Source organism: Rhinichthys klamathensis, unplaced genomic scaffold, assembly GCF_029890125.1.
Source record: "Rhinichthys klamathensis goyatoka isolate OS25496 unplaced genomic scaffold, OSU_Roscu_1.1 h1tg000407l_1, whole genome shotgun sequence".
NCBI lineage: Eukaryota > Metazoa > Chordata > Actinopteri > Cypriniformes > Leuciscidae > Rhinichthys > Rhinichthys klamathensis.
In genome coordinates this window covers 631863-644444 of record NW_026606908.1, presented here as the reverse complement: position 1 = coordinate 644444, position 12582 = coordinate 631863, and the positions used below count along the sequence as shown (strand labels likewise).

At 37.7% G+C, this 12582-nt stretch overlaps 1 protein-coding gene across 3 annotated transcripts in view; it reads left to right on the top strand.

The window, feature by feature from the left end:
* Window positions 1-370: 370 nt before the first annotated feature.
* The window catches only part of zyx (zyxin), a 37041-nt gene continuing 24829 nt past the window's right edge, over window positions 371-12582 (top strand). The window contains exons 1-2 of one of the 3 annotated variants that reach the window (XM_056234848.1): window positions 371-542; window positions 978-1294. The gene's annotated coding sequence lies outside the window, so the exon portion shown is untranslated. The remainder of the gene's footprint in view (window positions 543-977; window positions 1295-12582) is intronic. The other 2 variants (XM_056234846.1, XM_056234847.1) reach the window with 2 other exon arrangements.

Below are 12582 nucleotides of genomic sequence, written 5' to 3'. Positions count from 1 at the left end.
CAATAGTTGTTGACCACAACTATTAAAACTAACTTGAATTTGTAAGTGTTGTTTTTGAGCGAGCCTCAAGGTTTTGTGTCAGTTTAATTTGTCTAACTGAGCACTGCGTGTTCTTGTCTCTTTCTTTCTGTGTCCTGCCAACCATTCCATGTGTCTGTATCTAATAACCCCCACAACCTCCTTTATCTTTCTCTCTCTCTTTCCCTCCCTCCCTCTCTCTTTCTCAGTCACTTACTCACCCACTCTGCCCTTACAAGGAAAGGCAGGCAGGGCTGATGTCATAGTTTGAAGAATTTTCAAAGAATCCAAGGGGGGAGAGACAGAGAGAGGTGTTTGGATTGTACGCATGACCTGTGCGAAAGACAAGCGAGAGAGAACTTGTTTAGACGGAGGGATGGTGTCATTCCTTTAGGAGACATGTAGGGGGAGGGTTCAACAGCTGTGATTCGGAAAGAAACAGAAGTAGAGACTGCAGAAAAAGTTATCATTGAAATCACTTACGGAGAGAGAAACAAGAAGAGAAGGAGGAGGCAGGCAAAGAGGTAAGTCAAAGCTGTTTTCAATATAACAAGACTGATAGATTGTTTGACTGTTTTATTTAATAACTGTCCAATGGCTTATGTGCAAGGTGAGGTAAACAATTAACTTTTTTAAACCTTTATTTAACCTCTTCATATTACAACTAGGCACCGTTAAACACAAAGAATAAATCCAAGCTGCATACATCGAAAGATAAATTGAAATCCAATTTTCACATAATTTTTATAGTATCATTTAATAACAAAACCTAACAAACATATTTGTTTGAAACGCTTAGCTTGTAAAATGTGCATTTGCTATATTTTTGCTATTATGTTATTTTATGACCCGGCTAGTTGATAAGATACATGTAATATTTCTGTTAAAATGAATTTGTCACGGTATTTAAAATAGCTTAATATAAACTATAAAACGGTAAAAACTTGAATACTGTGCAGATCTCTAACAGCAGTGCAGTCATCATTGGCCGCAGATGTTGTCCCACCTCCAGCGGCCAGGAGAATGCGGAAGCGTGAACCGGAAGTGTGACTAGAGTCGGTACATTTGGAAAAAGTTCATGCTGGCAGATCAGATTCGCTGATGATCGTCCCCACGAGATCTTGTCAGTACTAACAGAATGGTGCCTGACGCCAACATATCACCGTAAAGTGATATACATTAAGAAAGGATACTCATAAAGGGCTGTAGGGATAGAAATTAGACGCGTTGTCTCTTTGTACTGGCATAACTGCACCTTTCCGGAGGAAAACGAACAGTAAGTGCCTTTGTTTTTTTACCTTTTTTATAATGTGTAATTGTAATGACAGAAGTTTGTCACACAGTAAACCGGTATCTATCCGCATCAAAACCTCAATCCATGTATGCATTCATAATGGTTTTTAGTGATGTATACATTTATTGAAATAGCATTAAGGTCATAATGTGTGTTGTTTGAATGATTTTAATTTATTTTGACTATGAAAATCTTTCATAATCGCGTTGGAATTCCGTCCTCATTGAAACATGTTTAATGAGATAACCTAACCTAAATAAAGTGAGGGGTGGGGCGCATGTGTGCAATGTTAACTAGGCTAAATCTTAATAATGCTTTCAACCAAAGATTGCGGGCTGGAGTCATAACTTTATTTGGGAGCTTTATCTCTCTTGTTACTGTCTGGGTTTTCAGTCAGATATCCATATAAGGTTAAAGTAACTTGTTTTAACTCGTACTGCTCTTACGTCTGATAAGCTACCTTCAGGAACACGTTACTCAAACTTTTCCGCGTCTGAAGAACGAGACCGCAATATTTGTCAATTCAGTATAATTTAAGGCGATAATGTCGTAATGAATGAACTGGGTTTATCTGGGTGGAGTCCATAAAGATGACAATAAGGTTTACTGGCCTTTAGGCGACGCCAGAATGATTTAGGATTTTCCACTTCAAAATAAGATGTGCTGAAAAAAAAAAGATGATGTGCTGAATGCGGACTGAAATGATATAATCAGTGCGAATTATAACAACATGATACCGACACAAATGCTCTGATCATGTTAATAAAGCTATTTCTCCCGTTATAACATAAAATAATAATATTCAATGCAACAGTTTGTAATGAGGAGTGCGGCCTTTTTGTTAATTTCGTTATAATAGATTAACGTATCGTTCCGACTGAATTCTGATTGGATGAGCAGCAGTTAAAGGTAGGGTAGGCTTTTTTATAAACACTTTTTGTTGCACTGGTTGAAACTCTCTTCACATCCTCATAGCAATAGAAAATTTACATATATATCTATTGCGGAAGTCGCAGAACCAAAAATGTTTGTCCAATCATTGCATTCTTTCCGAATGATACGATGTCCTACCTGCCTGTCAACCTGTATTTCCAAACCTCCTCACACCCTACGCGCGCAGACATCACACGTCATCACCGTGGTCCAGCGAATCTGTGCAGAGTTGTAGACAATACAGTCAGCTTGTACATGCTCGTAGACACACAAGCTTATGCTGTTCACGCCATGGCATAACCATAATTGCGAGATGGTAACCAGTGACGTTCTACCTGGAGCTGTTCAATGGCTACATCAGCAGTCAGGTGGTACAGTAAGAGTAAAATAATTCTTTATTATTGTAATGTTATGTGCTTTGAGAGATGAGGTAGTTTCTCGTGACGCTTTGCAGACTCTGCTGCGTGCGTTCATGTGTTTTGGGGGAGGCGTGGCTTTGGAGACGCTCTGAAAGGAGGGTGGCATCTCATTCTTTCAAAGCTAGCTTGCTATTGTTAGCATCTCTGAAATTGCCTACCCTACCTTTAATAGATTTGCAACGCAACCACCCAAACAGACAGTCTTTTGAAAAGGACACAAAGCCTTATCACGCTTTCGATTTTAGTTTGTTTGACAGCATTGGTGACAAACATGACATTAAAGACCTTTTATGTTATTATGAGAAGTTAAAATATTTTTTTCTGGCCGCCACAGTCTAGTCAATGAATGGGAAGCACTGAAATCTATTCGTGGCCGCCACAGATAAATCAATGTATGGGAAACACTGCTCACGTGAAATTCCTGATTGTGTGGATTCTGAATGAAATGACTGGTGAAATCGCCCTTGGAAATTTGCCAAACAACTGTAAAGGTGTGGTCCGATTAGCAATATTTCAGCAAAATTTTGCATGCAAACAATTTCCATTGTCATTAGTGTAGCGACGTACAGGGGTGGTGTAATGATTAAGATGACTCCAGATGCCCGAAGGACCCCCACCTGTGAACGTGAGTTCAACAGGGGGCCGGGGCAATAAACAGTCCAGGGGGCTCCTAGAAACCATAGCAGTGCATGAAGCACTGCCAGGGGCGCTGCTAAGGATTTTGGGCCCCATGAAAAGAATCTTGACAGGGCCCCCAACACAGCTGAGACTTTTTTCATATTAATTTACATAAAATCATGCGCTTTTATGGTATTTTGACTATCATTCTCATATATTTAAGTCAATCAGACAATTGAACTCCATCCCATGCCCACAGCCGTAATTTGTCTGTAATACAAAGCCGTGCACCCGCTGCAGCCTGCGCTACCGTAGAGACCTGGGGTCTCATGTACAAAGCGTGCGTAGGCCTACGCCATAGCTGTCAACATTGAACATGGAAAATAAGGGAGATTTCCCAGAATCCATCCCCAAAATAAGGGATTTTTTTTACACGATTCTTAACCACAAACTTTAAAAATAAAGCACTAATCATTAAAAGTCTGAAGAGTTTATAACTAGCCTACAAATGTGTGAGAGAGAAAGAGACAATGTGTGTGTGTGTGTGTGTATGAGAGAGAAAGAGACAGTGTGTCACTTAAAAAAAAAATATCATAGAGAATGTTTAAATACTACTATCAGCTTATGAGGGAAACGGAGGCCAAGTTAGTTGGTGCTTCGGAGGCTGAGTGCTAGAGATGATTGGGAGAGGTCCAGTGCACCTTTACCGATCAGAGCGCGCGCTGACACTTGTGTATTCTCGACGCATCGCACGAGCGCGGCAAAAGTGACAAGTTCGGTGCGCAAGACCTCATTTCGCTTAGCTGTGTGCACAGCTTTTTTGTAACAGCGTGCGCGGCACCGCATCCGAGGATGAACGACTTCAAGCCGAATCTGTCCGAGCTTGTACGTCTCACACAATCAGAGCGTAAAAATACGTTGCCTGGATACAATTTGGGCGGACTGAACCATTTTATGATAATCGAGAGGGGGAGAGGGGCCCACGGACATTTGTGTTTCCTAAAAAAATAAAAAAATTTGACACCAGGAAACAGCAAATAGAATAATTTAAAGTTAATAATTTTTACTATCAAATATATTTTTTTAGCACCACAATTTTATTGGGGGCTTCTCTGGGCCCCCTCTTAATCATGGGCCCCGAAAATCGTCATCGTTTACCCCCCCTTTACAGCGCCCCTGAGCACTGCTCACACAAGTCACTTTCAAACCAAACGGTTTTGGTCAGCATGGTGAATTTGCATGAACAACTTGGTGCATTAAGCAATTTCTGAGAAACACTGTTGATATTTGAAATCGCCAAAACAAGCACGTACCAAAAAGTATCACATCCCTATATTGATAGCTCCGCCCCTAAATTCACGAACATAGCACAGGCACTTTCCCCATCATGAGTGTATATGACCCTTACTGCTGATTGGCTACAAGTGTTCACTTTCTGCACCTTTAAACATTAGTGAAATCTGCTTTGGGAACTTTATCATCCTCTCGAGTCCTACTGAAATGACTGGATTTCGCTGAGCAGTGGTAAATGCACTTGCACCTAAGTATTAAAACATTTATTCCTTGAACTACTTATTGGTGTCCTTATCGCCATTTTACTTTATGCACTAGTAGCTTTTTTTAACATATAGTAAATTATTTTCATATGCCCCGTTTTTATGCCCCATAACAGACTTTATGGCGTAATGACCCACATTATACGCACCCCCCATGACGTAATTATGCGATCCGTCTGAGCTGTATTAGAGCCCAGTGTAACCCAGACAGATTGTGGGCGTGCCATATGCTTTTCACCACAGTCACCCAGAACAATAGAATCCTGCTGCTTCTGGAGTTGCCTGGACCAAAGTCTTTGAGCTGGATTTGGGAAAGGAAATGATTCTCATATTAGTCACTGTCAAGGATTGTGATAGGAGTCGTTTATGATGTGATGTCATAGGTGACGTTATCGCTTGAAACATACTGCTGTTGCGGTGTCATACTGTGTGGTAAGTTGACAGTTCAGTTTGTCAAGAGCTATTTTGCTTCCCAAAACTTACAAGTTATCAAGATCAGTGTGCTATTCAAGCACACAACAGTCTTAATATAGTTGTGAAGGGAACTCTTTTACACACTGTTAGTTGCAGCTTCTCTGTCACTTGTTGGACCTGAGATAAAATCTGTAGAGGAAGCCAGAAAACTGCATTGCTGAAAAATACTGCGTGCTTGCAGCCAGAGAGGTATGACACATTCGCTTTGGTCTATTGTTGATGAGATTGACTCCTTATAAAGAGCTATTTGCCCATCTGAAGTCAGAGTAGAACATCACTCACTGTAATTTCAACATGTCCTGTTATTTATTTCTTAATGTCTCCAGTGTGGCAAACAAAATTTTGAAGAATTTGCATATCTCTCATGCAATGATCCTCAAAAAGTTCCCATTGTTTCCCTCTGAGGGTAACGTTTACTGGCCGCATTATCCATCAAGGCTGTGCAAGGAGGTCTCATGGAGCCAGATCAGCTGCTTCTCCATTCCGCAAAAAAAGAGACAGACTCCAAATCACGTAGTCATTCTGATCTAGTGATGAAATGCAGACACATACGTAAGGCCACTGGAATCTTTATATTGCAGCTGTTTCTCTTTCCATGGCGCGCAAACACTGTGAGAAGGTCCTAGTTCGATGAGATCTAATCCTTTGCTGGATCTCCATACTGAGTAATGAAAGTCGCAGAGTGTTTTCCCTGGATAGTGTTTATAGACTGCATTGCATTACTGTTAGACTGTTGTTTTTCATGATGGATCAGAGTGTCTAGCAGTGTATCCGATAGGGGTGTAACGATACACAAAAACCTGACGGTTCGGTTCGTCCCACGGTTTTGAGGTCTCGGTTCGGTTCGGTTCATTTCGGTGGGGTGGGGGGGTTTAGAAAGCTAAAATTGCTTTTATTTTTTATTAAACAGTGCTTTAATGAACAAATTGTGTCCTTGTCTTTAAATTAATTCAATTACAAGTAGCCTAAACGTTTCTCAAGGATAACAAAATTATCTGCTAATGCTGTAAACTACAGCCCTTACTTGCACATTACTATAACATTAAAGCTTAACAACAGATAAGGCAATTTTTGCATTAACATGTTTTTACTCTAATTTGTTATATAATAATTTACACAGAAGCTGTTATTTTCATGACAACTATTTTAAACATACATTGTGCCTAACATTGGTTAGGCAACAGCCCTGTATTCGTTGTGTACATATAACACATGAGGCGCAATGAGCCGGGGATGGGCGGGGCCGCAGGGGGCGGGGCGTGTTCGGTTCGCCATGAGAGTATCGCGATACGTATCGTGGGTGGTGTATCGCGGTTTTTCGGTTCGGTTCAAATATCGTTACACCCCTAGTATCCGAACCATTACAGTATCCATAAAGACCAAACACACCAGCCAAACTGGCAGCTGGTGACCTCAACAAGCAGGAAACGTCCTAGTTTGAACTAGGGCTGGGTTTAATAAATATTCACACATTTGCAGTGGTTTTGCTAGCGAGATAAAATTAGGCAAGATTAATATTTTGATGTTTTTATAATGTGCTTTTTAAGTTTCTGTATTTTTAAGGCACATAAGAACTATAACGATAGTTCACACCAAGAATGAAAACTATAATGATAACTATAAGAATCAGCGTCCACACCAATGCACAATAAAGTCTTGTTTATTATAAGCGCATGCTATTAGTGGCAGTGCTTATGTCATCTGCGCGTTAAATGGTCAAGCCAAGTTATGTGTGGATTCTGATTGGCTGTCGATTGTTTTTTATCATTCATCTGCTGGAAGAAAAATAGTATAGTCTCTGATTTAAACTTCAGTAGCAAAATCACAATCAACATGATGTTAATTTGCGGGATGCAAATCAGGCTCAAAATTGGCCTTAAAATCTTCAAGTGTGTGGCCAGCCTAACAGGCATTGTTTGTCAAAGGAGGATGGATGGTTGTATGGTCTCTTGTTCTTTATGGTTTGCTTGAACGGGAACTTAGAATTAAGGATGTGATCATCTTTTCCATTTTGTGGCAGAGGACGCTCTCAAAAGTAAGTCATTGCTGTTTGTTTTGAGCATCAATGTCACATGTGCTCTGCTGTGGATCAGTTACTGGAACAGCTCAATGGAACGTTTCATGCAGTTCATTTTAAGTACCCGCAAGTTTATATTGATCTGGAGATGGAGGCCATGAGGCCATCTTTTAAACCTCTGTGTTTATGGCTTGTTTTCTGTCCTTTGTGAATATTTCATCAGAGCATGCCCCTCTGCATTATTAAACTCTACGTCTGAACCAGAGAAGAAAGGTGATGAATTTGCACTTTACATGTCACTGCCTCTCATGGCACACTCAGAACTGGGGACTAAAAATACCTCTTTTTTTGGCCTTAAATTGTGCTTCCACTTATGGTTATGTAGAATCCGTTAAGAGCTTCTCCGATTTTGAGATGGTTTGGTGGACCACATCAAAGCATCTTTAACTCTTAGCGTCTTAAAATAATGGAAGGTAAGGGCAGAAGGGATCATTACCTCTTGTCAGACGTTTAGGGAAATTCGTGTAAACTGAAGCTCTTCCGTTCATGCCAGAACATGGAATCTGCTGGAGGTTGTGGTTATGTGTGGGAGTCAACTGCTAAACGATTCACAATTACTCTTGATGAAAATCATGACCGATGTAGATTTGTATGGCTGTCATTGGACCGTACTGCTTTTCAGTATTTACATTTGTGTGTGATGAGAGAAATTGAGTTGGACGCGGCTCAAACAAGGTGAAGAGGAACTTGCTTATTAAGGGGTGTTTGGTGGCACAGCATGAAGTGTGAAGTTATTTAGGGATGCTAAGAAATGTGCCATCATGGCTCATGTAGCATTCAATTGATGTGCGGTCACAATTTTGTATAATTTTACAATCGCTTTGAATGTGGCTCATCATCGTGTAAGAAGAATTTGCAGTCAGAATTAGGGCTGCATGATTAATTGAAGTAAATCCAAAATCGGGATATGGCTTAGTGTGATTTATTAAATTGCAAAAGCTGGGATTTAATTAAATATATGCGCTGTGTGTTTCAGAGTGAAGCACGTCACTGTGTTCTTACATGTGTGCAGCTCATTATCTGCCAGTGTTTGCATGCAAACAAGCGCAGAAAACCTGCAATTTATTTTTTTTTAAATTGGATTTTAATTTATTTTTTTTAAATCGCAGTTAGATTTTTTTTTTCTTTGTAAATCGTGCACTCCTAGTCAGAACTATTCACTGTAAAAAATTTCCTGTAGAATTTACAGGAATTTACTGGCAAAAAAGTTGCCAATAAAGTCCTGTAAAAATGTTGGTAATTGCTGTAAAATTGATTACAGTATAAGACTGTAAAGCAACTTACAGTTAATTGTTGTATATGAAATACAGTAATTTATAGTTTTTTTACAGTAACATTGAATTAAACTTGTATTTTATTTTACAGCAATATTTTGTAATTTCACTAAAGTACAGTATTTACCTGGCAATAAAGTTGCCAATAAAATCCTGTAAATATATTTTACAGCAATTTTTTGTAATTTCACTAAAGTACAGTATTAACCTGGCAATAAAGTTGCCAATAAAACCCTGGAAATACCCACAAAATTTAAGAAGATGCTGTAATAGTTTAACATTTAAAAAGCTGAAAAGAATCATTTTAACAGTAAACTGTACTTTATTATATTGATGTAAATGCATTAAAATAAACATTTAAAAAAACAAACACAAAGTCAAAGCTGTTGTTGAAAAATATTTATTAAAATATTAAGCAAATAACTGCAAGACTGGTAACAACAATTTTACTTTTTCAAGTACAGAAAATCTTTTCAAAATCAGTCACAAAATAACTACAAATAACTTGTAAGACTTAAAAGCAAGATTCTGGGTTCAATAAAAGTTAAAGGGACAGTTCATCCAAAAATGAAAATTCTGTCATCATTGTGTTTACTCACCCTCAATTTGTTCCAAACCTGTATGAGTTTTTTTTCTTCTGTTGAACACAAAATATGATATTTCAAAGAATTTTGGTAACCAGACAATTGAAAGTAAATGGCTACCATAAACTGTTGATTACCAACATTCTTCAATATATCTAAAATATCTTCTGTGTTCAGCAGAAGAAAGAATCTCATACAGGGTTGGAACAACATGGGGGTGAGTAAATGATGACGGAATTTCCATTTTTGGGTGAACTATTCCTTTAAGCTCAACCAACAGAATGGCATTATGGTTAAAGGTTTAGTTCACCCCAAAATGAAAATTCTGTCAGTAATTACTCACCCTCATGTTGTTCCAACCCCGTAAGACTTTCCTTCATCTTTGGAACACAAATTAAGATATTTGTGATTAAATCTGAGAGCTGAATCACTCCTCCATAGGTTTCTAAGGGATCGTAACTTGCCGGCCCAGAAAAGTTATGAAAGACATCGTTAAAATAGTCCAAGTGACTACAGTGGCTCAATCTGAAGTTTATCAAGCGACGAGAATACTGGTAACACTTTACAATACGGGTGCACTAATATGCATTAATTCATGTTTAACTAATGCATAGATAATCATGAGTTAATGTATGATTCATGAAGAACTAAACCATTAATTAATGATTACTGCATCAGCAACTAATAAAGAGTCTATATGATTAATAGATTAAGTAATACATGAATTGCTATTAATTCAATGTGTCATTGTGTATTAATTCCTTAATAACATATTTTATTAACTAATAGTGTAAATTAATGTGTTAATTACCACAATTAGTCAAAGCTATGCACTTCAACTTCCAGTTGTCTGCTTTAATTAATCATTAGCTAATGATTTGCAAAGGTATCATTATGTTATGACTTTACTTGTTGAGGCACATCGTTATTAACTAGTCATTTAGTAATTGTAGTAATTTACACATGAATTTACACTAACAATGAAGTAATTAATCATGAATTAATGCATATTAGTGTACCTGTATTATCTGGAAGTTGAAATACAAGGCTTTGGCTCATTCTGGTAATTAACATATTAATTAACACTATTAGTTAAAAAAATTAGTTATTAGGGAATTACTTCACAATTACATATTTAATTAATAACAATTCATGTATGAACTAATACATTAACAATACAGACTCTTAATTAGTTCCTAATGTGGTAATCATTAATGAATAGCTTAGATAATCATTAGTTACACATTAATTCAGTATTATCTGTGCATTAGTTAAGCATGAATGAATGCTTATTAGTGCACCCGTATTGTAAAGTGTTACCAGAATACTTTTTGTGCACAAAAAAAACAAACAAAAATAACGACTTTATTCAACAATTCATTTCCTTCTCTGTGGGCCTCGAGATTTCACGTAGTGTAACAGCGCAGCGCTTCTGTGTTGTACGTCACACGTAGGCTCACTATTGGCCAACGCTGATCATGTGTGTGAGGAGTGATCCAGCTCTCAGATTTAATCAAAAATATCTTAATTTGTGTTCCGAAGATGAACGAAAGTCTTAGAGGGTTGGAACAACATGAGGGAGAGTCATTACTGACAGAATATTCATTTTGGGGTGAACTAACCCTTTAACTCACATCTCCTGTTAAAACTCACATTTCTGCCTTTTTTTAAATTATTTTTGGTATAAATGTTTGTGATAAACAACAATGGTGATTGACAACATTCTCTCTAAAAACATTTAAACCATTTTAATTTAAAGTACTTTTTTTTTAAATATACATTTGACAACTTACATGCTTAACAACTCAAAGTCCATTAGCCTTCTGAGAAGAGTAGACACATGAGGATTGATATTGTTGTTCCTCTTCTCTGAGGTCTTTCCACTTTTTTTTGACTGTCTTGGTACCGGATGGGTTGATTCCAACAAAACATCTGCACAAAAATTAGTCAGAAAAACACAAGCAGAAGCTTTAGGATCACGTGCAGACTAATGAAAATATACCACTTTACATTAAGCATTCGCTGCAATACTAAAAAGGGTTAGTTCACCCCAAAACGACATTTCTGTAATTAATTACTTATTAATCTGTCATTAATTAACGACTGACCTACATTCATTTTCATGAACACACATTAAGATGTTTTTGATGAAATCAGAGAGGTTTCTGAACCACACATAGACCACAACGTCATTACAACTTCCAGGGCCTAGAAAGGTAGTAAAAACATCATTAAAATAGTCCATGTAACTCCAGTGGATCAACCTCAATGTTATGAAGTGATGAGAATACTTTTTGTTCTAACGTAGAACCTGGAAGCGCTGCACTGTGTTTATTACATTAACAGCGTCAGAGACTGACACAGAAGAGAAGAGATTGTTGAATAAAGTCGTTATTTTGGGGGTTTTTTGCACCCAAAAGGTATTATCGTGGCTTCATAACATTAAGGTTGATCCACTGTAGTCACATGGTCTATTTTAACAATGTCTTAACTGCCTTTCTGGACCTTGAAAGTTGCAATGATTTTGCTGCCTATGTGTGGTTCAGAAACCTCTCGGATTTCATCAAAAATATCTTAATTTGTGTTCCGAAAATGAATGAAGGTCAGTAGTTAATTAATGACAGAAATGTAATTTTTGGGTGAACTAATCCTTTAACATATACACATTTATATTTAAGTAAACTGTTACCTTTGAACAAATTCAACTGTGCAGGATGCCTCGTGCTCGTACACCAGATTAAAGTTGTAGTATAAGTTGCAAACAAAGCAGAAATTCCAGCCATGAAATTGGGGTGTGGATTCATAAACACTTGACCCTCAATACTCAGCATCCACTGGGTTGCAGTGAGAATTTCACCTAAAAATAATAAATATAAGAAAACACTTTATAAACATGTATGCTAACATACAACAGGCAAAATGTATTAAGTTACTAAAGATTTTGGAACATACATTACCTAAGACAATCAGTCTCGGAGAGTCTGGAAGTGTAGAACTTTTTTCTACATCAGCTGCTGTTGCTGACATCTACAAGAAAAAATATAAAAGGAAAACATTGTAAATGTAATTAAATGCAGTATGCAGTAAATGCAGTACAGACCGATTTCCCTGCCCTCATCAAAATGGCATTTTAAATGCCTAATTAAGTCATTCAGAGTTGTGCATGTGAAATGACAATATCCAATCTGGCAAATCAGTGTTGTGTCTATTTGGTCAAATCTGGAACCTTTACGAGACTTCTGATATCCTGTATGGTCTCTATATAGATGAGAAGCTGCAAATTTTGTAAATGCACGGGAACAGTCAGGTACACCACAGGTAAAACAGCAGCTTGG